Genomic DNA, 20,609 nt, shown 5'->3' with positions numbered 1-20,609 from the left:
TGGCAGGAACCTGCCTTGTAGTTAAAGCAGAGGTGGGCAACCTGTTGCCCATCATATGTTATTGAACTACAGCTCCTGTCATCCCTGACCACTGGCCAAGTTGACTGGGGCAGATGGGATCTGGTGGGGCCACAGGTTGCATGCAATTCCCCCCGCAGCCGCCGCTTCTACACACCAACTGGTGGCTGGTATCCACTCCTCTGCAATGCAATCCAGGGATATATGTCAAACAAACGAAAAAGGTTACTGGGATACGTTTCCATACTATGAAAAGAAAAACGGCAGATCTGGGGGGGGGGGGGGAGAGAACAGTTTAAAAACTGTTAATTAGGCGTGTCGTGTTGTCTCTTCTCAAATATTTCTGGCCCATGGTTCCTCTGTCTGCCACTCATGGCAATTGCCATGCCCTACTTGTGAGCTACCCAGAGGCACTTGGCAGGGAGACAGAGAACGCTAGACTGGATGAAACATTGGTCTGATCCAGCAAGGTAATTATGTACGTTGGAGGGCAGCCTGTTTTAAAGCAGTTTCTTTCAACTAGAAAAAGGGAAAAGAAAGAAAACCACTATCCAGCTATATTTGATTTAAATTTTTTTTAAATGGAGGTTTTGCACAATCAAAACACACCGCAAACACAGAATTTCCCTTCTGGCTCTGAGCATCACTCCTTCCACTACTTCATTTCAGAACTGTGGGGCCAAGCCTGATAGCAGCTTTAAAGCAGGGGCAGCAAACCTTTTTTTCCCCATCCTGAGGGCCACATTCCAAAGTGTGCAACCTTCTGGGGCCACGTGTCAAGTGGGCAGGATCAGAGGGGGGAAAGGAGGCGGAGCAATAGATGTGACCGGGCCTGGCCCACCCATGAGGCAAGATGAAGCGACTGCCTCGGGCAGCAGGATCCACAGGGGCTGCAGTTCCAGCCTCCAAGCAATGCTCTACAGAAGGTGCTGCTGTTCTCCTCCCACCCCTAGGGGGGAAATGGTGGACCCTCTAGGATCTCCTGGGCTCTATACCTGCCTAATGTGATTCAGAGTGGACCAATTCCCCCCAGCTCCTGTGATGCCCTTTGATTCCCACTTGAACCATTGGGTAAGGTTGATTTGGTTCCCCCTCTTGTTACCAATGCAGATATTTATTTCCCCTTTGTTCTTGATATAGATCTACATCACCCCTTTTTGTGGTTTGCCTCAGGTGCCTAAATGTCTTGTGCCAGCCCTGGATGTGACTCTTACCTTTGTACAGCAGGCCACATGCCAACCATTTGAACTTTCTACACACACACACACACACACACACACATCAAGACCAGACACCATCGCAGTTTAAGGACACGTTCCAGCCAGCCGAGGAGGACGGCATGGATTAGGACTGGTTGGGGTGTGACCCCTGAGGGCCAAATGGAGAGGCCTTGGAGAACTGCATTCAGTCTCTGTGTTATGTACTGAGCTGAATCCTAGAGCAATAGGATCCAGAATGCAGCAGTCTGATTGGTCCTAGAACAATAGGATCCAGAATGTAGCAGTCTGATTGGTCCTAGAACAACAGGATCCAAAATGCAGCAGTCTGATTGGTCCTAGAACAACAGGATCCAGAATGCAGCAGTCTGATTGGTCCGCAGGAGCCACCCAATCCAGCTCCAGGTGGAAGTGAATCCACAACCTGATTGGCCTACAGGAGTAGCCCGGAATTAGCCAATCACGTGGGGCCCATTGTGTAAATAATGTATATATAGCAGACGTTGTGGGGAAACATTCATTCATCGCCACTATGAGCTGAATAAAGAGCATGAAATTCACACTTGACTCCGAGTATATTTCACCCTGCATCTCAAGTTCCCCACCACTGCCTTAAATAAAATCCCACAGAAAGGAACAGAGCAGTCAGGAGGATGCTGTCTCTCTTTCAGCCTTGCAGACTTTATCAGGCTATTATGAAGGCAAAAGAAGATAAGGCAACCCTGAGTGTTTTGGATGAAAGATCAGAGCGGCCACTTATGCAACACTAAAGAAAGAGGGAACAGACTTGTACACTGTTTACATATGCGAAGTCCTATGTATAGATGCAAATTTATAAATAATCAGTTCTATCTAGTATTGGTCCTACTCAGAGTAGGCCCACTGAAATTAGTAGGTATGATTAAATTAGCTCCATTCATAGCAGCGGGTCTACTCTGAGTAAACCTTAGTTGAAAAAACAACCCAGTGGCCTAGAATTAAAATGGAAATGCAAGGCATCTCACCATAGCAGGAAAGACTGTGGCCAGGAGACAGCTTGGTCTGCTACCCAGGTGCGAACTGTTGATGGGCAACTTGAAGGCCCCTCCTGCTCTCCCTCCTTGGGGTCCTCTATCTGTGGACCAGGCAGCTCTTCAAACAGCACACCTTCCTGTGTGAAGTAGGGCACTTGGCCACCCTAGGAAAGATAGAATGCAAAAGTGATAATAAACTTGGGGGGAACAGAAGAATGAATATTTCACGGTGGTGATTTAAATTCCTCCAAAACGCGCTATCACTTTATGGCAGGTGGAGATAAATTTCTCACCCCTATTTCTTCTGCTACTTGTCCTTTATTTACTATATTTATATCCTTTCTCCTCCTGTCGTGGAACTCAGGGCACCATAAATAAGTTTTCCCAGGTAGGCCTCTCATCCAGCTCTGAACCCACTGAGCTTCATCATCCTCAGACCATAAAAGACATTCCCTTTTCTCTTATGGCTAAGCCCTTCGTGGTGCACTGATTAAATTGTCATGCTATGCACATTTTCCTGGGAGAAAGGCTCTTTGGTCACGATGGGACTAGCTACTGGGTAAACTGAATGAGCTTATAGCAGTAGGTGCATTTGTAGATTTCCACTGCTGCAGAATTAACCTTTCGCTCACTAAAACTGCCCACACAGAAATGGCTTAACAAATTTAAATAGGTATAGCGTCTTCTTGTCCTAAATATATTCAATGGGGTGCTTCATTCAGTCATACGTGCACATTGCCTAGCAGCAGCTCAGGCCCAGAATATATTGGGAAATATTTTCCCTGTGCCTTTAAGCTTGATTCTATTCATGTGTACATAGAAAAAATCCTGCTGTGTTAAATAATGCTTTCCCCCAGATAGGTAGGTATAAGGATTGCAGCCTTACAGCACAATCCCAGTCTATTCAGATGTAAGTCCCAGTGAGGTTTACTCCCGGGTAAAAGTGCATGTAGCAACTTTCCCCAACATGGCAACCATGCCGTCCAGTTGTTTTGGACTTCAACTTCCAGCAGCCCCAGGCCGGCACTTGTGGGAATACGTTTTGGGTATTTCCCATGTGTTAGCCGCTTTGCAAATCCTTCTGCGCTGCTGCACGGAAGGAAAGAAGATCCGGCCGGAGATTGGAGCCTGGATCCCTCCGCGCCTCCCCGAAAGCGCGCCAGGAAGCCTCCTGGTAACGGTCACAAGACTGGTTTCCCGCCCGCAAAACACCCGTTATTACAATGCTGTTATTGGTTGATGCTTGTTTGATGACACTGTATAATTTGCTAATAAATAGCCCCTGCCTCTGCTAGCTCAGCGACGAGAACGCGGACACGAACAGCGAGAGAGGTCGCTTGCATTGAGTGCACTTGAAACCACCGACTGCAGTCTATTTTATTTGGCCTTCTTTCCTGCCTTCGACCACACCTTTTGCTCTACTTTTTGCTGCCTGTCCTATCCTCTTCAGACCTTTTGCAACTCCCGAAAACTCCTCACGACCTTCAAGAAACCCTCATAACCAGCGGACCCATCATAACCAGCCGGAGCAGGCTCTCAGACGACTGGTTATCCCAGAAACTGGTTATCCCGACAGGCACTGAGTGATGGGAATTGTAGTCCATACCATCTGAAGAACATGAGGCTGGGGAAGCTGGCTATACAACAGGGGTGGAGAAACTGACCCTCCAGATGCCATTGGAGTCCAACTTCCATCTGCTCTAGCCACCATGGCCAGTGGTCACAAGGATAATAGGAGAGGGAGTCCAACAGTATCAGGAGGGTCCCATATTCCTCCACCTTGTTTCATGTAGCATTGCAGCCTTAATGTCTTCAGGTGAAGCCTGACTCTGCAGGTGCAAAGTGTAACCAAGGCTGTGCCTTCCAGTTTGTGGAACAGCCTTCCTGATGATACCCACTGAGTAGGGACGGGGGATAAAGTCAATTCAGTGGGCATTTAAGTGAATCTAAGTATTCTGCACTTTCCTAAACCATCTGAGAACTGAAACGCAGCCATCCTTCAAAATTTACACTTCTCCAAATTTTGCCCTGCGGTTTTCCAGTCAAGTAACGTGTACAAAACTGTACATACTGGGGTAAAATGTACATAAAAATACATTTAAAAAAACCTCTTTACAAAAATGTGTGCTGTAGTCTAAGGCTACAATCCTGTTTCCATTTACTTGAGAATGAACCCCATTGAACTCAGTGGGACTTGCTTCTGAGTAGACTTGACATGTGTAGGCTTCCATTGTAATAAATTCTGGAAAAGATAAATAAATAGGGGCTGAGAAAATGAGACAATTTTGCAAAATAAATTTTGCTTTACTGCTTCATTCTAATGATAGATATGGCATTCCCAGACATGGTAGGTAAGATAGCCAACAAGTCCTGTCTCTAATGAGAAGACTATATGTCTTCCTCCCTTTCTTTTTAAGTGACTTCTCTCTTATTTTTTTTTAATGCTTTAATGGTTTATTCTTGTGAAGCAAATCTGTAGGGCTGTCAACCAGTTGCAGAATTTTTAACTGATCCATACCCATTTTAGCTAGTTAACTGATTAAACATTTGATTCTCTTCCCATTAATTTACACCACCAAAGCCCCAGCACAATTCCTGTTTTGACAGATTGAAAGATGCGTGTGATTGATTGCTTCCGACTTGCTAAACAAAAAGTTATTGCTTATTCTTCGAAGGGAAAGCTAACTTAATACTTTTATTCCAGTAACACACTGGAACCAAAATAGCATCAATAAAACAAAGAACAAACAACCCCAAGTGTGCTCTTAAATTGCTCTGCCAGATTCATCGGTTAAGCTTTGGTTGATTCATCTACTGATTAAATGTGGTAGCCCTACAAACAAGCTGTTGTGAATTCATCATTTCCCTTACCAAATGGCCAGCAGCCTGGAAACTCCGTTCCTCATTGTTGTCTCTGTGGGTGTGAAAGAGCCGGGAGGAAATTTTGGCCATCTCACCTGCCCTGTCTGGGAATGCCGTTGGCACATGGCAATGTTCCACAGTTTTCTGTGGCTCAGATAACTTGTTTCATTCCCTGTCACTCAAAGGGTTTCTGAAAAAGGACCACTGAGAGGGAAGCCTGAGAAGGAAGGGTGACCCCTCTAAGGGAGAGAAGCAGTTATCAATCAAACCAGGACCACATAGCACCTTTGGGAGGTGGGAATCTGCTTCTTTTTCAACACCTACTTAATGCTCTTTAGGCCGCCTCTTTCTCAGCAGACATGAGCTCATGCTGACTCTTGCAGCAGCTTATATTGCTATGTTCCAACTCTTACACCCATTCAGCAATGTATGCTTTCAGATTTCCCATCAGTACAAGGGAATTTTCCCACACACTTACCAAGCTAACTTACATTTGCACCAGGCCCTAGACAGCAACACAACTGCCTTTATGCCTTCTTCCTTGCAGCAGGAACAATGGCCTTGCTGAAGAGTTTAACTTGTGCTTCTTTCTTTCTTTCTTTCTTTCTTTCTTTCTTTCTTTCTTTCTTTCTTTCTTTCTTTCTTATTAGACACTGCATATTTTAGTTCTGGAGAGGGTGAGAACACACTCCTGAAACACCAACAATTAAACTTCTGTTTGTTCAAGGATTCCCAAAATCGTGGGGCATTGCTGCGGATTGAGGGCAGTAGCCTTCCTACTGTTTGCTCAGGTAAATGCTCCTCTGCTAGCGTGACAGTGGCTGGCCACACACCATATATTTGAAGCACAATTAAAGCACATGAGAGCCAGTGTGGTGTAGTGGTTAAGAGCAGTAGACTCGTAATCTGGGGAACCGGGTTCGCGTCTCCACTCCTCCACATGCAGCTGCTGGGTGACCTTGGGCTAGTCACACTTCTTTGAAGTCTCTCAGCCCCACTCACCTCACAGAGTGTTTGTTGTGGGGGAGGAAGGGAAAGGAGAATGTTAGCCGCTTTGAGACTCCTTCGGGTAGTGAAAAGCAAGATATCAAATCCAAACTCTTCTTCCTCTTCTTCCCCTCCCCCAAAGAATCCTGGGAACCTATACTAGGGTGCTGGCCAATTGTAGCTCTGTGTGTGTGGGGGGGGTAAACTACAGTTCCCAGGATTATTTGTTGGAAGCCAACTCGGCGAAGGCTGATGTAGTGGCTCCCCAGAGTTTCAGTTGTGGGTCTTTCTCAGTTCCAATTGGAGATGCCAGAGTTAGAACTTGGAACCTTTTGCATATAAAGCCTGTTTTCTACCCCTGAGCTGCAGGCTGTTCCTATGAATGATATAAGAGTTCATGGCTTAGTTGGTAGAGCATGAGACTCTTAATCTCAGGGTTGTGGGTTTGAGCCCCAAGTTGGGCAAAAGATTCTTGTTTTGCAAGGGGTTGGCCAACTCTACAATTCTATGATTCTATGCCATGACAAATGTTGATTCCATCTCTCTCTCTCTCTCTCTCTCTCTCTCTCTCTCTCTCTCTCTCTCTCTCTCCCCCTCTCTCTTTCTGTGTGTGTGTGTGTACAAATAAATTATTATTATTATTATTATTATTATTATTATTATTATTATTATTATTATTATTATTATTATTATTATATGTCCTTCCTTTTGTGTGGGGGAAAGAGAGCAGTATTCTTGCTGTTCATAAAATAAAAAGAGAACACTGTAATGTCAATCCTTTTACTGATTCCCCCCCCAAAAAAGTAGGGGTCTTGTTCTATTGCCTCGTGCTCTACTCTAAACTGGCACACTGACCAGCCAGCTGCCTACCAGTGCTTTAAAGATGTGTGGCAAGAAATTGTAGGTTTCCACCACTACCTGAACGCTTGCAGTTAAACAAAGCACAGAAGAACAGGATTCTTACCTAGACATCATATTTTAACTTGTTTACGAATGAAATTATGAAAAATATGAAGTCTGCCTTAACAAAAGCCACGTATGTAAGCACAGTCTCCAATGAATTTCTCCATCCAGAGTGACATGCAAAATATTAAACCCTGAAAACAAGGGATCTTTTGTCAAAATACAGAGGCTCAGCCACACCATCTGTTATCTGGCTCCTGTCAGCTGATGAATTCCAGCACAGCTCACCAGGAGAGCTTGCTCCATGTGGCACTATTCCTGTACTGATAGCCGGTCGCTCAGTTCCTTTATGGATATGATTCACAAAAGATTCAAGGAATGACCTCAGTTAACTAGTGTTCTTGTGGTTCACCAGTGGGAAAGAGAGGCCAGTGTTCTTCAGATGTGAGTTTCCAGGTGGTATAGGACTTCTTCTTTGGCGATCACTCGTAGCCGAGTAAGATTTTCTTCCATGAACACTGTATTAACAGTGGGTCCGTAAGTGACTGTGGAGGCCAATTCTGGATCCACACATCCTTCCACAGTAGGGACATAGGCTTCCAGGCAGGAGTTGATCACAGTGAGGGTTTGCCAAATGTACCTTCCTCTTAGCACATTTCTCCCTTTCGTCCTGAGTTTGAGCATCTTCAAAGTCCATGACACTTTTGGTAAAGGCTGTTCCCCAATTGGAGCACTTGCAGGCCAGTGTTTCCCAACTGTCAGTGTTTATACTACATTTTTTAGATTTGCCTTGAGAAAGTCTTTAAACCTCTTTTATTGACCACCAGAATTACGCTTTCCATTTTTATGTTTGGAATAGAGTACAGTGGTACCTCGGGTTACATACGCTTCAGGTTACATATGCTTCAGGTGACATACTCCGCTAACCCAGAAATAACGTTTCAGGTTAAGAACTTTGCTTCAGGATAAGAACAGAAATCGAGGTCCCATTAGCTAAAGTGGTGCTTCAGGTTAAGAACAGTTTCAGGTTAAGAACAGACCTCCAGAATGAATTAAGTACGTAACAAGAGGTACCACTGTAGTTGCTTTGGAAGACGATAATCAGGCATCCCAACAACATGACCAGTCCAATGAAGTTGATGTTGAAGAATCATTGCTTCAACACCACCAGTGTCTTTGCTGCTTCCAGTACACTGACATTAGTTTGCCTGTCTTCCCAAGTGATGTGTAACATTTTTCAGAGACACCATTGATGGAATCTTTCAAGGAGTTGGAGATGGTGTTTATAAGTAGTCCGTGTTTCACAGGCAGGCAGTAAGTTTGGTAGTACAATAGCTTTGTAAACAAGCATTGTGGTTTCCCTGCGAATGTCCCAGTCCTCAGACACTCTGTACTTCAATTGGGGGAAAGCTGCACTCACAGAGTTCAGGTGATGCTGGATTTTGGCATCAATGTTGGCCCTTGTGGAAAGACAACTGCCCAGGTAGAAAAAGTGATCAACACTTTCCAACATTACATCATGAAGCTGGATTTGTTGTATAGGACGACAGCTCCCATCAACCCTAGCCAGCTTAGCCAATGGTCAGGGTAGATGGGAGTTTTAATTCAACAACATCCAGGGACCCTAGACTGGAAAACGCTAGAAAAGACAACAGTGGGTGAGAAGCATCAATAGTTTGACCATGTAATGCAGCTTTGTATGTGAACTTGGGCAGTAATATTTCAAATAAGCCCACGTAGGACAGTTACTGAACAAGTCACCATAAAGGGGGTCAAGAGAGGACACAGATTTGTATAGCAGTTGCATGTTTTTATATCTAAAAACCAAAATTAAGAAATACACATATAATGTAGAGTTGTGCCATAAGTCCAGCAAACTTGTTTAAAAATAGATCAATAACTTTCTATATTTTTTTTGAGATTTTGCAAAAACTAAAAAACAAAACACAAAACCTCAACAACTTTGCCCAAAAAAATATCAATTTCACTTCTTGAAATAGGGCAACCCTAATATAATGCAGATAGCACAATTCATCTCACCATACTTGGCAAGACTGTGGCAAGGTGATCTGCATGCATGCTCAGTCTGCCACCCAGGTGCTAACTCTTGAAGGGCATTTCCAAGGCCTCTCCTGATCTCCCTTCTTAGAATTAACAATCTTACCAACAGTAAACAACCTTTTCTATTATAGTGAGGTGTATTGTCTGTTTTGCAGGATGCGGGTGGCGCTGTGGGTTAAATCACAGAGCCTAGGGCTTGCCAATCAGAAGGTCAGCAGTTTGGGGTGAGCTCCCATTGCTCGGTCCCAGCTCCTGCCCACCTAGCAGTTCGAAAGCATGTCAGAGTACAAGTAGATAGGTACCGCTCCGGCGGGAAGGTAAATGGCGTTTCCGTGCGCTTCTCTGCTTCGCCAGAAGCGGCTTAGTCATCCTGGCCACATGACCCGGAAGCTGTACGCCGGCTCCCTCGGCCAGTAAAGCGAGATGAGTGCCGCAACCCCAGAGTCGTCCATGACTGGACCTAATGGTCAGGGGTCCCTATACCTTTTTATTGTCTGTTTACTTAAATTATAGCAATTATTTCCAAATTTGCATCTGTACATAAATTAGCACCTGTAACTTTTATGCATATCTGTGCCCTCTTTTGTTCCTCTTCTTTTGGGCGATGGCTAAGTGACCACCCTATGCCACCGCCATATGCAGAAGGGCATATTATTATTATTTCCCCTTTTACTGCTCAGAGGGAGGAAGCTCTACCCCCATTGTGTCTGATGTCTGTCCTTATGCTACTTTTTATAAAAGTCTAGGAATTTTCCTTCCATCTTCCCTTCCAGGCTTCATGTTTTTCTCACTTAGGAAGACTTTGCTATCCACCATTCCCATTGGGAGCATGCTAGTTGGTCTGGACTCACAAAGTGCTTTTAAAACACCAGCGAATGAAAAAGCCCTTGCCATTGAATGGAGGAGGAGAAACTCAGCTGAGCCAAACCTATTTACTTAGAGTTCTCATGTTTGGCAATGTTCTTGTGACTTTTAAATGTGCTGTATGCATGACTGCTACCCACCCACTCACTCACTGCCAATCCTCTTCAAATAGCCATCTATGCTAGTGGCCATCCCAACATCCTGTGGCAACACATTCCTTCAGTTAATTATACCTGTGTGAAGCAGTTCCTTTCCTTTATGCTAAGCCTTTTGCCAGCTGGTTTCATCAGTTGAATTTTGGTTGCAGCATTTGGTGGGAAACTGAATATAATCAAGTCTCTCTGAATATTTCAGAATTATATGAAACTCTTATCATGTCTCCTTAGCCTTCATTTTTCTAAACTGAAAGCAAAAAAGGGGGAATATTCACCCAACACACACACACACTGTCTCTCTGGCCTTGCTATGTGGCTTCTCTAGCTCTAAAACATTTTTGTTTTCTATTTTACGTAGATAGGGTGATCCAAAATTCCTACACATTATTCCAAATGTGTGTTCGCCATAGATTCAGACAATAGAATCGTTTGATAGTTGCTCTTTGATTTTCAATCCCTTTATTCATTCTTCACACTTCCAAAAAGGGGGGGGGGAGCTTGTGGGAATCCCATCCAGCTAGTTAAATGAGCAAAGAATCGAAACAGTGTGAAGAAAGAGTGAAGAAAGAAAAACACATGGTTGCAATAAGCATTGTTTTGCCATTAATGACAGGGCTGAACTTTTTTCACGTGTGATTGCTCAGATTTTGGGAGAATGGTAAATTGAAATTATATGTAGATACAGAGTTACCATTAGCTCCACTGATACATCTACTTAGTTTCTGTAGATGCAATTTTATGAACGAAGTTTCCCTGAACACAGCGAGACTTACTTCTGAGTAAGTGTGTATAGGATTCTGCTGCCTGCACCTAAAATGTTACAAGGTTTAGGCTGTAATCCTATAAATACCTATCTGGGAGTAAGCCCCATTGGGATTTATTTTTCGGTACACATGTATAATATTGCACTACTAATGGTGGATTTGCCAGTAACTGCAAGGATTTTTCCTTTGGAAAGTACAAACAGTTCCATCAAAACTGGCATGTTTACCAAAAATATAAAAATGAAGTTAATGTATCTGGTTAAGCTAACAGCTTATCAGATTTCTAAAACTAAATTTATAACATTCAAAGAAGATTGGAGCCCGGTTGTATCATAGATAATGAATGGGTTTTCTGTAAGAGATGATCTTTTTGAATGGTTGGATTTGATCACGTGGAGTCATTATTATGAACTTTGCTTTTTTATTTTGCACTTAGAAGTGTAACCTATAAGGAAGTTTCCTGCTGTCAAATGTGACCAAGATCCAAACAGTCCCACGTGCAAAGTGAAAACACATGTTGATTTCCGTCCCCACACCCAGCTTCAACCCCCTCCCACCCTGAAGGGTCTCCTAATATTCTGTAGCGGTTCTCAGGGAACATAGGAAGCTGCCTTAGTATACTGAGTAAGACCATTGCTCAGCACTGCTCACACTGACTGGCAGCAGCTTTCCAGGGTTTTGGGCAGGGTTTCCCCACATACCTATTTGGAGATGCTGGGAATTGAAACAGATGTTCTACCACTGAACTATGACCATTGTCAGAGGGACACAAGAGGTCAGCAAGGAAAAACACAAAAAATACACAAAAAGAAGCCACATGGTTCTCTAGATTTCACCTTCTGGGATTAGTAGAGACCCAGTACAATTTACCAACCCACATTCCCAGCATGTCTCAGCGACATCTACGCTGGCTTGGTCGTGTTGACAGAATGCAAGATGGCAGGATCCCCAAGGATGTGCTCTACGGGGAGCTGTCTTCAGGCACCAGGCCCACCGGAAGGCCAACTCTGTACTACAAATGTTACCTCCAACCTATCGGAATATCCCCATGATGGGTAAACCCAAATTTATAGGGGGAAAGCATTGAGGCTGATGTTGTTTGAAGGTAATATCATGTGGTAATATCATGTTGTTTGAAGGTAATATCATGAGAAGAGAAGACTCCCTGGAAAAGACCCTGATGTTGGGAAAGATGGAGGGCACAAGGAGAAGGGGACGACAGAGGATGAGATGGTTGGACAGTGTTCTCGAAGCGACTGGCATGAGTTTGGCCAAACTGCGGGAGGCAGTGGAGGATAGGGGTGCCTGGCGTGCTCTGGTCCACGGGGTCACGAAGAGTCGGACACGACTGAACGACTGAACAACAACAACAATATCATGTGGACTACGCAGGGCTGTCTTAAGCTTATCTGGCGCCATGGTGCAAGGATCCCTCCGGCACCCCCCACCTCGTTTCCCTCTGGGCGGGCAGCAGCTGGAGGGTGGCTCCTCTGGCAGGACGGAGCCTCGGCATGGCGGAGGTGGGCGAGGGCGGCGCTGTCGGTGGGGCTGGAGGGCGGCTCCTCTGGCAGGGAGGAGGTTCTGGGTGTGGTGCGGCATGGCAGAGGTGGAGGAGGGCGACGAGCTGATGCTGGGAGGTGCCGCGTCCAGCCTCCGCCTCTTCCATGGTGCCCTCCAGAACTTGGCGTCGTGGTTCCCTGCACCACTTGTCTCTATGGCTAAGATGCCCCTGGGACTACACAAATTAAATGGTAGTGAAACAGCTGCAAACATATGGTCAGCTGCAGTGTGGACAAACACTGCCTCCTCCATCATGACCATAGCCATCATGACTACCAGTAACAATTGATAGACTTATCCTCCATGAATTTGTTTAACTCCCTTTTAAAGTTGCGCAGGTTGGTGGTCATCCCTACCAGGACATCGTGTGGCAGTGAATTCCATAGTTTAACTATGCACGGAGGGCTTCTGCTTCTAACACGTGCTTCCTAGTCACCAATTATTTGCCCTGTGGGAAAAGCTGGTGATGCATAGGTTAGTCATAGTTTATGACATTAAGGAGATGCAGAATGATAGGTTGAAGTGATTATTATTGCTGCTGTTGTTAATGTGACCGCTACCACAGCGGGTTTTTTTTTTTTAACCGCTGCCAGTGCACCTCACAGATATCCCCTGAGTTATGACAGGGAAAGCGAAGGAGTTTGCTCATGAAAGATTTCGAATCCACTTCTTTTTCTCCAAAACCTCACTTGTGTTCCCCAGGTGAAAGCTGTGGAAGGGCTGGCAAATTCCCCAGCGCTTTGGAAACAACACCCACCTCACCAATTTCTCTCTGGTTTGCGAGAGGCTGCACAAACCTCCCAAAAGCAGGGGTGGGTGGGTTTGGACATTTGGTTTCATCAGAAGTTATGGAGCCAGATGAGGTCACCGCAAAGAGGTCACAGAGGATATGACACAGGAGTGGGATTTGGAGAGAAAAGAGGGGGATGGACGTGGGAACAAGGAGCCATTGTAACAAGACCTTCCAAGTGCAGGCCATAATCAGCTGTGAAAACTGGCAACCGTTCTCTCTGGTGGCCTGCAGACAATGCCGAGTTTCACATGTTCTTAACGTGGGCCTCAGTAAACAGAACGGCAAAAGAGCCGGCAAAGGAGAGTGCGATTAGACGTCTGAGGTCCGGACAGGTCTCGTCTGCTGGGATCAGGCTGTCTGCCTCCTGGCGCAGGCCTGTCTTAACTGATAGCAGGAAACAGGGGTTAAGGGAATGGAGGGGATTCGGGAAAGGGAGACGGCCGTCCTACCAGACTTGGTGGTGCAAATCCATTTTGTCTGATTATATACATAGCAGTATATCTGTGAAGCTACACAGATAATTGGAGTTTTGAGGTATTGGGCGGGGGGAGAGAACACCACTCGTCACCTCTTGGTTGTGAGGGATATAGACAGCCCTTCAGAGCTGGCCCTAAACGTTTTCCTGCCTGAGGTGAAGGGCAAGATGGCGCCTCCTCTTACTGCATATACAGAAGCCAAGACTGTCCCTATCATTAGGAAGAGTGAAGCAGCCACCTCAGGCAGCTAGTTTAGAGTGTCATGAAAAGGCTGGCAATTATCAGTTATTTGGTTTATCACAGTGGTTTTACTCCTGGAGAAGCAGGAAAAGGCCCCTTCAATATGTCCTGGCCAAAAACCAAGACACCCTCCCCTCCCAGACGAGTCACATGACTTGTGTGAGATCATGGTGGGGTGGAATTATGGTACCCAAAATGGCCACCAAGCTCTCACGTGGAAAAAATGGGATGTCCCAGTTTTCCAGGGGCAGTTGAGGCATATGGGAATGTTCAACTTCAAGAACCAAAGTTACCTGATTGGCTTTAGGTGCTGTGTGCTTTGCTGTTGTGTGTGTTTGTGGGAGGGGTGCCATTTGCTGTTCCACCACAGGCAGCAGAATGTTTTGGGTCAGCCCTGGCAAAAGCCAATTGGGCTGGCAGTTGAATCTCAGTTCACACTGGCGACAGGGCAACACACCTGAGGGCAGCAGGCTCCTTTAGGGGACATTGAGCAGGTTGTGTGGTACACACAGCTCTGTTCTCAGACACCTTGCAGCTGGTCCCCAGCCCACAGCACCTGCTGCCTGAGACAGACGCCTCACTCTGCCTAATGGTAGAGCCAGCCCTATCATTCCTTGCATGTCTGCTGCAGAGCAATCTCTTGTTTGTTTGTTTGTTTGTTTGCTTGCTTGCTTGCTTGCTTGCTTGCTTGCTTGCATGTGTGCACGCGTGCGCTTGATTTTAAGGAAACCTGTAAGCAGTTTACAAAAATATAAAATAAAATATTTTAATAATAAATAAAGAAAATATTTTAATAATAAATAAATCTTTTAATAAATAATAATAATATAAAATAAAACATTAACATTCTCAATAAAAACAGTTAAATCAGTGTTTAAAAACATTCAAAAGTGCTGGTGAACAGCGCTATGCCCCTGTCAGGCAGTTGCCTCAGGTGGCAAATCCAGCTTCCCCCCCCACAACCACTTCCTCTGTGCCCACCTGCCACTGCACCTGCCTCCGCCATGCCTGGCTGCCGCCACCTGCTCCTCTTCAGGCTCCTTTTACTACTACGCCACTTTCAGCGTTGTGATGGGGGTCTGAGGAAGAGGACGAGGAGAGGGGCGTTTTCTGCTTTGCCTGAAGCGATAAAATGTCTGGAGACAGCCCTCATAAGAACTGTAGCTTTAAAAACCAGCACGTGTAAATCAGGAGCGCTTCCACTGAGGCACCTCTCCTCACAAGCAATCCTCCGCTCACCAAATGAAAACAGAACTTTTACTTCAGGGCCTCAGATTTGTCCCCCGAATGCATTGCCAGCTTCCCTGCCCTCCACCCGCCACTAATTGTCCCCAACGCCGGTCTGTCATTTCCCTCTTCCCTCCTAGCTTTCACCCACCAATTAAAGATCAAACACATTTCAGATTTCTATTGATTTTTTTTTTAACATAACAGTATTAAAAATGAATAGCGTAAGCTTGGAGACTGCAGGATACCAATTCCCAAAAGCCAAATTAAAATTTTAAAGCAGATTGTCTCCAGATAGTCAGCTGTGCTGACAAAGCATTCTATCTTGCACTTGCGAGAACAAAGTGGGAAGAAGATCACAATTCTTATGCTATACATTGTGTTGTATATGGAAAAGTTAACTGTGGAAAGTGTATGATTCTGGTTTTTTCCCCTAAAGTGCATGCAAAACATTTGTCACAGACAATTTCTTACTTACCGGAAGCAAAAAGAAATCCTAACTGATAGAAGAAACCCAGAGTACAATTTGGGAAGAAGTTCTCCTACGCAAGTAGAGGATGGGTGGTCATCTATCAAGGATGCTGTTGTTTGAGAGCCGGCTTGGCCTGGATGACCTCCGTCCCTAAAATTCAATGCTCCTATGAAACTCCACTGAAAGGAACAGAACCTACTCAAAAGCACTTATGTCCTGTTACACAGTTCTCATTCACGTCCATGAAACATGCACAGCAGAACTTCTCAGGAGATTGTGTCTCCAATGCTAAAAGGATGGTGGGTCTGTTTTCTTGTTTGGCCAGCTGGTTTCAATCTTTTTTTTTTTAAAAAAAATAATTTTTATTAAGGTTTTTAAACAAATTTTAGCATATTCAAGAAACTCAAATTACATTTTACATACTCAGTATGCCTCCCCACGACTTCCCCCAACTTCTCTTTCTGGTTCAGAGTGTGTTATTTTTGTTCTGCATATAGTTTTGTATTCCTTCTATGATAAAATAAACTTATTTCTTAATCTGTACTTAGTCTCTTAGTCCTTGTTTGTATTTACTATTTATATTTGTCCATTGTAAGTGTATTACTCAAATCCTGCAAGTGAGTTCATTTCAATGTATTGTGTCTGTATATATATCTTAAAAGGTTCCCAATCCTTTTAGAAGTCATTATTGTCTTTACCTTTAAGTCTCTCTGTTAGCTTCGCCATTTCCGCGTATTCCATTAACTTTTCTTGCCATTGTTCTTTCGTTGGTATTTCATTGCTGTTTGATACCGCATCATGTGGTATGCTTGACACATAATTATAACTTTTGATTTTCCTTTTTTGTACAATGTATATCTGAATTGTTCAAAGAACAAACCTTATATATTATCTTTACTGTGGGGTTCTACCTTTCTGAAGAGAAATGCTTCTGTATACCAGTTGATGGAAACCGCAGGGCGGGGGGCCAGCGCTCTTGCGCCCGGGTCGTGCTTTGTGGGTTCCCTAATTGGAATCTAGTTGGCCATCGTGGATGCTGGGTGAGCCACTGGCCTGATCCAGCTGGCTCTTCTTTTGCTCTTCCTCTTGGTTTAAAAACATAGTAGTCCTGCGGGATCAGATCAAAGATCAATCTAAGGTCTAGCATGCTGTTCTCACAGTGGCCAACGTGATGGTGAAGCCCACAAGAAGACATGAGGACAACAACACTTTTCCAGTCATGATCTCCAGCAACTGGCATTCAAAGGTATGCTGCTTCTGACACTGAATACTGGCATCTATAACCAGTAGCCATAGATATCTGTCATTTAATTTACCAAGTCCTCTTTTAAAGTCTTCCAGGTTGACAGCCATCACAACAAGTATTTGCAATACCAGCAGTGTGTGACTCAAAATAAGGACCAGTTAACAAAACAAAACAGAAAAAAGTCCAGAATTTTCACAGAATCATAGAATTGTAGAGTTGGAAAGGACCTCGAGGTTCATCTAGTCTAGCCCCCTGCAATGCTAAAGCATCCATGACAGTTGCCCCTCTACCCTCCTTTTAGGAACCTCCAATGAGTCTGGACACTCCAGAGGAAACCCGTAGTCCACATTTAGAGGGAATTCTGATGCGGATTCTGTTAGAACCAACTGAGCTTCACTACAGCCCCAACACTTCACCTGCTCTTGCCTCTTCTGTGCTTCCCCGTCTGTTATGTACTGAGCTGCGAAATATATTCGGAGTCAAGTGTGAATTTCATGCTCTTTATTCAGCTCATAGTAGCAAGGAATGAGTCTTTCTCCAAAATGTCTGCTATATGTACATTATTTACACAATGGGCCCCACGTGATTGCCCAATTCCGGGCTACTCCTGTAGGCCTATCAGGTTGCGGATTCACTTCCTCCAGAAGCCTGATTGGCTGCTCTTGCAGGCCAATTAGGTCGCTGATTCACTTCCACCTGGAGCTGGATTGGGTGGCTCCTGTGGACCAATCAGACTGCTGCATTCTGGATCCTATTGTTCTAGGATTCAGCTCAGTACATAACACCCCTCCCCTTTAAGTTCCAGTCCTGCCTGGGAGGTTGCATTCATAGTCCTCAAGGTATGCCGGCAGCCTACGTATGCGTTGTGGCCTGGGGTGTTCCTTGGTCAGGGGTTCTGGTTCTGGCTCACGTTCCGGGGCTACAAAATCTCAGCATCCATCCACTTCCCTTGACCTTTGCAAGGCCTTCTTTGTATTTCAGTATCTCAATGTGAAGGTGGAGCAAAGGGGAAGTCGGCCCTTACAGCTTTAACAGCCGAAAGCAGCGGTTTGGGGAGATATGGCAGGGAAAGAGGAGGGCGGGGGGGGGGGAGCCAGAACTGAACTGCCTGCATTTGATACTTTTACCTTATGTTTGTCTGCCAGTCTCCGCTCTCTTAGAGCACTCTTTCCTTTCCCTTTCATCCTTGCTGTCTTCTGCTCTGCCTCAATACTCCCCCCCCCCCGCCTCATCTTCCTTGCCACATCCCCATCTTGCTTATCCCTCCCCCCCTTTCCTCCTCCTCCTCCCTTCGGCTCACTCCTTGCTTTGTTGTGGAATTCCTTGCCTGCCTGGTCGGTGGCACACAGCAGCGCTCAGGACAGAGAAGCATGCCAAATGCTGTGGGGGCTGCAGACTTTCTGTCTGCAAGGGGACTTCCTGTCCCTACTTGGGACTTACTTCAAGAAACCCAAGGCAGGGCTGCCTGTTTCCCCCCCTCCTGCCTCCTTTGCTGACAGAGCTGCGGCTGCCGCTGCCTGGAGCCATAATATGCTGAGTGCATGGAGGGATGTAAATCCCAGAGCTAGTTTACTGGGGAAGACTGAAGGGGAAAGGGAAACAAAAAACAGAGGGATTGGTATTTTGGGAGGAGTCAAGTGTTGACAGGAGGGTCTTGTGGCATAGGGTCCTCTTTATTATTTGAGGTGGCAGGTGGGCTGCAAGGTTGGAAGTGGGAGCAGGCAATATACAGGCATGGTGGGTATGTTTGCCCCACAGAGAGGAGATATGTGCTTGTGGTCTGTGTACATATATCCTTCTAGGGTGGTTATTCTAGGGTAGTCCTTTGCAGAGGGGGGTCTTCTATTCAAAAGACCCTTTTGAAGTTGGAAGGTTTTGTTGTTGCTTAAATTTGTATACTGCCCTGTACCCGCAGGTCTCAGGGTGGTTACGACATAAAACCACAACATAAAAACACAACATACATAATAGAAACCACAACAACCCAGGTCAGCAGATTGAGCCACAGGAACATAGGTAACCTAGTCACAGTCTTCCCCACTATGGTGAGTTGGGGTGTATTTCTATTTAACTTCCATTATTTCTATACCTTTGCATTTATGCATATAAATTAGAATGTGTAAATGCTGTGCAAATCTGTATCCTGCTTTGTCCTCTGTTCTGGGGGATGTGTTTCCTCTTTACTGGAAAATAATGAGGGCAGCCACTATCTCCTCCTTTGAATCATGAACTGTTGGTAAAAAATGGGTAACATTTCCTGATAATGCACTTTAATGCAAAAGTGATCCTTCTGCACTGCATTGCTTTGAATGGGGTGCGCATCCAGATTATTATTAAAAGGTGTGCATTAAAAGCCTTTCTATGCAAAAAAAAATGCATTGTGCAATAAGATAAAACAAAACATTTAAAAAAAAATAGCAATCCCAACGCAAAAGAAATGCGTCACAACTAAACGGCAACAGCAAGGCTATGTACACATTACCAACTTAAAATGCAGCAAGGTTTGTTTTCCCCGTCTAAATTTGGACTGAAGCTGTTTTGGGGGAAGCACATCAGAATGCAGCATTTCATAGCAAAAGATAAGACAGATACAAGGTGGAAATGGGCTGTGGCCAATGTCATGCACCCTTCTCTTCCCAAAGCAGTTGTGCGCACAGCCTAATACAAAAGCATCTGCATTTATATTCTGTTGGGACAAATCACGCAAAAACTGTGTGATTCTAGTGTGATTGGAGCAACATGTCATATGCTATTAAAAAAAGGCAAAGTCCAGAAAGGTTGCTGTGTAAAGACCACTTGCACAAGTGACATCTTTTGCATTTTCTGCATTAGTAATTGAATGCCCACATTTGCTAGAAGTTGATTTAAAATGGATCTCCTTCTAACCCCTGTTATTGGCATTCCCTCTCTCCCTGCAAAAGCAGGGGTGCATCAGATTAACTTTGGTGACTAAGCTGTATATTAAAAAAAACAAATGAATGAATGAATAAATGAATGAATATTTGGCTCTCTGTGCATATCTAACCTCTAGGTTAGATTATTGCAACACGTTATACATGGGGTTATCTCTGAAGACAGCTTGGAAACCTCAGCTGGTGCAGAATTCAGCAGCTAGGTTGCTCACTGAGGCATATTACACCAATCCTGGCCCAACTGCACTGACTGCCAATTAGTTTCCGAGCCCAATTCAAAGTGCTGCTTTTGACCTATAAAGCCTTAAACTGCATCACATACAGTTTTGGCAATTCATTCATAAATAATTTTACATGGTTTTCATTGGTTCATTTGACCTATGTCTGTTTTCCTCTGTATGGAACACCTGTATCAGAAGTTGTATTATGAGCATGAGAAATGGAATATTCCCACCTGCTTCTCCACTGCAGGAAAAATTAACCCAGGTAAGCATTTGAACTGCATCAGTCAAAAACCTATGCAGAGGCCAAGAGAGAGAGAGAGAGAGAGAGAGAGAGAGGAAAATAGGTGCATTGACTCCCTGCCACCTCCCAAATGAAAGCAGTGATTCATAAGCGTTTCAGTATAGAAGCAAGTCAAATACGTCAAAAGCACACACACACCTTCAGAGTGAAATATTTCTTGAGTTCAGTCAAGGAATTCAAAATTCTGAAAATTGCGTTTTCTGAAAACATTCTGGTCAACACTTGAATGAATGAATAATAATGATAGTAATAATATTAATAACTTTACCCCCAATACTTTTACCCCCCCCAAAAAAAATAAGTTCAAACTTGAA

At 44.6% G+C, this 20,609-nt stretch overlaps 1 long non-coding RNA gene across 1 annotated transcript; it reads right to left on the bottom strand.

Annotated features, from left to right (window-relative positions):
• Positions 1-311: 311 nt before the first annotated feature.
• LOC117048996 lies at positions 312-18,057 on the bottom strand. Its single transcript, XR_004426904.1, has 3 exons — positions 17,986-18,057; positions 2,240-2,412; positions 312-537 (listed from the first exon to the last, which is right to left on the bottom strand). It is a non-coding gene; the product is annotated as an uncharacterized LOC117048996 (long non-coding RNA).
• Positions 18,058-20,609: the final 2,552 nt, after the last annotated feature.

Source organism: Lacerta agilis, chromosome 6 (assembly GCF_009819535.1).
Source record: "Lacerta agilis isolate rLacAgi1 chromosome 6, rLacAgi1.pri, whole genome shotgun sequence".
Classification (NCBI taxonomy): Eukaryota; Metazoa; Chordata; class Lepidosauria; order Squamata; family Lacertidae; genus Lacerta; species Lacerta agilis.
Note: the sequence above shows the minus strand (reverse complement) of the source record. Positions and strands in the feature narration are given on the sequence as shown.